This window comes from Centruroides sculpturatus, unplaced genomic scaffold (genome assembly GCF_000671375.1).
Source record: "Centruroides sculpturatus isolate CEXI.00-Female unplaced genomic scaffold, Cexi_2.0 scaffold528, whole genome shotgun sequence".
NCBI lineage: Eukaryota > Metazoa > Arthropoda > Arachnida > Scorpiones > Buthidae > Centruroides > Centruroides sculpturatus.
Genome location: NW_019384819.1, coordinates 504,044 through 509,912, shown reverse-complemented (window position 1 = coordinate 509,912; position 5,869 = coordinate 504,044). Strand labels below are relative to the sequence as shown.

Genomic DNA, 5,869 nt, shown 5'->3' with positions numbered 1-5,869 from the left:
AATATATAATCTTAATAAACAAAACAATTTAAGAAATAGATCAAGGAAGAAAACCATATGAAGAAAGGATTAAATTAAATACTTTTCCCATTACACAATGAATATTTTAGCTCCAACACATGCAATTATTTTTTCAACTAATTCTCTCTACAAATCAAATTGTCTTTTTCTTGTAAATTCATTGTTGAATTTTCCACTGTTTATTTTCTTATTATTTTCTATATATGTTATTAATATTTCTTTTTGTTCTTCGCTTATTTTTTAAAATAGAGCAGTGGAAGTTTCCATTTTGTTTCTGCATACTATATTGCTATAAGATTGCTTTTAACTATAACACGTGTAAACTAATTCACGTTGATTTGTTTACAACTTGTTAAAGTGAAGTTGATTGGTCAAATCATTATAGTCACAAACCAGATGCATTGTAAATAATCCCATCACGTAAACAAGTGAATATGACCTATTTCTGCTCCCCTTTTGAGTTCACTTGATGGTCTAACTCGAGACTACCGATTATGTGAGTCATAGTAACACGAGTGAGTTCAATGACTTCAATTTGAGTACAACACGAAAAACTTGAGACTAATGGCCCAGGAAGAAATGCAAAAAACAGAATGATATTTTTTTTAATATTCTTTTAAAAGGTCAATTTTTCAAAAAAAATATTTCCTCAAAAATTGAAGAAACTTCATGAAATTGTTAATAAAAACAAAACCATAAACCTAAATGATGGAATGGAGGTTGACAACATGTGGGAGGAAATGGGAGGAGCTAAAGGGAAAGAAAACAAAAAGAGGAGAAAGCGGTCTAAAAATGCCTTAGGGAACACATCATCAACACTGGGCAGATGTATGTCTAAACATTAAACAGGTTAGTTAATTATTGTGTAAATATATCCAAATTGTTGTAATTTACCATAATAACAAATGTAATAATTGAATTTACCAATTTATAGAAATGGAAAACCTGAAGAGGGGTGCAAGTTACACAAAAATATTGCACCCGAAATGCATAGTAAATAAGTAAATAAAGAATACGAAAATAAGCTTTTGTCTCTGATTAAATGTGGTCCAGGCAAAAAAAACGGCAGTTATTTCTGTGGAATTAACCCATGAAGTTTCATCAATTTTTGAGGAAATATTTTTTTTGAAAAATTGACCTTTTAAAAGAATATAAAGAAAACTACACCATTGATATAATACATATCTAGGACTTATAGAATGATATTTATTAGGCACATACATTATAGTGGAAAGAACAAATAATTAAATTTTCAGGAAATTTGGAGGTATAGATCTTGAGAAATCAATACCCAGAGTAGTCACATTTGGCAGCAATAACAACACTTATCCACTGGACGTGGAGTCGAACAGAGATTGAATGGCATGTATGGGTACAGCAGTCCATGCAGCTTCAACACTATGCCACAGGTCATCGACCATAGTGACTGGCAAGTGGAGGCATGCCAGTTGCTCAGCAACCATTGACCAGACATTTTCAACTGGTGAGAGATCAGGAGAACATGCTGGCCAGGGTAACAGTCCAACATGTTCTGTATCAAGGAAGGTCAGGACAATACAGGCAACATGTGGTCGTGCATTGTCCTGCTGAAACGTAGCATTATGAAGACCTCAAAGATAGGGCAGAGCCACAGGCCTTAACACATCAGAAATGTAATGGCTGCTTATCAAAGTGCTGGAAATGTGAAGAAAAGGTGATCAAGATGGGTATCCAATGGCACCCCATACCATCACTCCAGGTGATGGGCCAGTATGACGATGTCAAATGCATGCTGGTTATGTGCGTTCTCCACAATGCCACCAAACACGGATGTGGCCATCATGGTGCTCTAAACAGAACTGGGATTCGTCTGAAAGATGACGTGACGCCATTCCTATGTGCAGATTCATCATTGATCACACCATTGGAGGCACTCCTGCCTGTGATGCAGCATCAAGGGTAGCCAAAACCATGGTTGCTGTGCTGACAGTCCATGCTGCTGTAAACATCATTGAACTGTTCATGCAAACACTTGTTGTCTTGCAAACGACCCCATTTCTTGACTAAGGGTTTGTGATGTGGCTGTATGATCCACTAAGGCAATGTGGATAAGATGTCTGTCTTCTAGACTGTTAGTGATGGGGGACCACTGAGATCCTGCACGGCGTTCTGTATGATTGTCCTGAACCCATTGATTCCATATTCTGCTGACAGTCATGGGATCGCAACCAACACGAGCAGCAATACTGTGATACGATAAACCGCAATCCTGGTAGGCTACAATCTGACCTCAATCAAAGTCAGACATGTGCTGGTAGGCATTTCGCCTCCTTACACGAGGCATAACAACAACATTCTTACCAGAAAACAGCGTTCAAATGCAATTTCTGTATGAGAAACCGGCTGTAAAATCTCTTCTTTTATACACATCATAGGTGTCACACTGCTGCCTGCCTTGCATGAATGCATTGAAAAGCTAATCATTCGCATATCACAGCATGTTCTATCTGTCATGCAAATTTCATGTGTGTGATGTGCCGTCTTCCTGGTGTAGCAATTTTAATGGCCAGTAGTGTATTTACTCAGAATTCATCAAAAAGATGTCTTTTTTTCATATTGTCCCCCAGCAGACAAATAACTTATATAATTAGGTCTAAAAACTTAACTATTACATTTGAATCTGTACAGGGCATTCCTAGCTTTAGCCTAATGAAATGATAAGGAAGTAGATAAAAGATCCAACAGAAGTTCAAGAAAAATACCTAAGATCATGCACATTGCACCTTTAAATTAAAAGCACTATATTATGCATACTACAAACTTTGAGGCAGAACCTGACATTCCTTAAAAAGTACTCTAGGCAATTAAATTTAAGTAGCATAGTCCAATGGTCAGCAACCGGTGGTCTGCAAGAAAATTTGGGTGGTCCATGGAGAAATTTGAACATTGATCAACCAAAGGTTAAGCAAAGTATTATGAAAGAAATGCAAAATGCTTAGTTGCTTTTTTCACTCATTGGGGTTTTTTATTTGAATCTAAAACCAAAAACAAAGTGATTGTTATCAATAAATAATGTACAATAAACAATATTGTAAATGCAATTGTCGTCCTTCATGGAAAAGCGCGAAGAATCCATAAACTTGTTTCAAACAAACAGCAATAAAGTTTTATGCTCAAGGATTTCTCCCACACCGGGTCATATAAAACTAATATGCGTACTTCTAAACCAATATCCGTTCTTATTTAAAAACATTTGATTAAAGAATCCAGTACAGTAAATTTGGCCTGAAGAAGAGCCCAGGAGGGGCATCGAAAGCATTTGCCAATCTTTGTTTGGAGTTTTCACGCCAGATATTGTAAACCAATATCTGGCGTGAAAACGCATATTACTTTTATGCTCACATTAATTTGTTATAATTAAACATACGAGTTTCATATTAATATAGTAAAATTGAACTTTTATGATCATTATTCTACAGATTTTGTATCGTTTAAAAAAATTCATGATAATGGTCTGCAGGATTCAAAATTGTGACTTTAGTGGTTCGTGAGGTGAGAAAGGTTGCTGACCGCCGGCATAGTCAATCTTGGGTCAAACAACTGTAGTGATATCCAAGAGAAGGCAAAGCCATAGACCCCCAGAGCATACTTACAATTCAGATACCTAGACCATGAAAAATACAAAACCCCCTAGAAAAAACTACAAACTTTTAAAATATGCTATTGATACCAAATAATGAAAATATTCTGGAGACAGAAGAATAATGAGTAAGTTTAATAGAGTAAAAGAAAAGCAAAGACTGATAGAAACAATTAAAAAGAATATAACAGTATAATTAAACATCTTTTGAGATATTCAATCTGATACATCATGTTTATTGAAGAAATTGAGAAAAACTAAGGGGAAATAAGCAATTATTTATTGTGACATCGTCACAATGCCAGGCTTCAATTTTTAATCATATTTTTAATTTATTTCATTTAAAATATATTCTCTCCACCTCAAATTAGTAGTCGCTTGCCCCTGTACATCATACTTTTCCTTTAACAGTAGAGTTGTGTCAGTCTATCTAACACCTATTAGAGGAATATTTTTAAAATTTTTGAATTGAAACATGACTTCCGATTTAAATCGGAAGTTCTTATATAGTTAATCAGGGTACCCGCCCCAAGGTTTCCATATCTGGTCTCATCTTTCATCTATCTAACTCCATTCTCAAGATTAAAGAAAGACGGATGACAGCAGGAATTTATAGGTCTACAATTTTTTCAAATTGCAGCCCAACCAGTAAAAAAAAATTAGGAATGAATGACAAAAGCATAGAATGGCTTAAATAAACTAAATACTTTTCCTAAATATTCCACATTGAAATGGGATGTGTCTTATTTGCCATAAAATATGGTACATAAAAATTTTTACACTATTTTAATGTATCATGATTCAATGGATAATAACATTAATTTCATCACATTCTATACATATGTATAATTTCTATCAATAAATAATTGAAAGATGGAGGTGGCAGAGATGAGAATGTTGAGATGGATGTGTGGAGTGTCAAGGAAGGATAGAATAAGGAATGATTTTATTAGAGGTTCTGTTAAGGTGGGCCCTTTGACAGTGACTAATTTAGACCTTCGCAGGCCCTAGGCAAAATAACATTTACAGGCCACTTTACAAATTTTGTATTACTACAAATATAAATAAAATTGTAATATTTAAAATTAAAGTATTTTTATTTTTACATTTGAATATCTTACTTTCATCGTATTTTTGGGGCTACAATAAAATTATGCAGCAATAAACATTATATTTTTCTCAATAAACATTATATTTTTCTCAACAAACACTGCTTTATTCTGAACTTCACCAAACGGATCTAATGCACATACACAAACATTATCTAATTCTCAGTGACGTTAGATGTTGGAGCAGTAGGTAATGTTATTCTTAACTATTAACACTTGAATATGGTGCTAATAATATAGTAATTCGCGGTACTAATAAAACAATGGCACATTTAGAACCTATTACGGGCCTCGGGCAAGTGCCTTGCCTGCCTTGTGCCAAATTAGGTCCTGTCCCTTGAGCAAAAAGATGCAAGAATGTAGGTTGAGGTGGTTTGGTGACATAAAGTGAAGAAGTAGTAAAACTGGTAGTAAAAGAGGAAAAGAGGAAGACCAAAAATATGTTGGAAAGATAAGATGGAAGAAGACTTGAACCAGAGGGGACTTAAAAGAGAAGCCGTTGATAAAGAGAAATGGAAAACTGTATTAGAGAAGGAAATGCCAACCCCATATAAACATGAAAAAAGGCAAAGATGAAGAAGGAAAAGAATGATTATAGGAGGATATCGCATTTAGAAAAATATAACTCACGTAACAGCTTACAATTATTAAAACTGGCCCAAAGTTATCAAACTTACTTTCAAATGTTTCTCTGGCTTGCAGAACTGAACTAGAATCGCCCGATCCTTTTGACATTTTCGTATTATTTGTTCAATTATAAATTATATAAATTAATTGCATTTATTTCAAGTTCATTCAACGAAACAACAGGATACAATAACAATTTTAACTCGATAACAATTATACGCACAAAATATGATGTTTACGTTATTCTAAAATAGCGGCAGATCAATGTAATTAATAACAGCGCCATCTGGCTTATATTAAAATTTGTTTGCGAATATTATTTTTTCAGATTCGTTTGTTGTTTTTAGACTTACTTTTTCTTATTATTTATTTACATTTCTTACTTATTTAAAATAATATAATTACATAATAATATATATACTATAATTAAAATAAAAGGAATTAAATTTAATTAACTAAATACATTTTTTTAAAACATTCCGCACTAAGACGG

General features: G+C 33.8%; 1 pseudogene; it reads right to left on the bottom strand.

The window, feature by feature from the left end:
• Window positions 1–1,174: 1,174 nt before the first annotated feature.
• Window positions 1,175–2,344, bottom strand: LOC111629895 (annotated as a pseudogene).
• Between the last annotated feature and the right edge of the window lie 3,525 nt (window positions 2,345–5,869).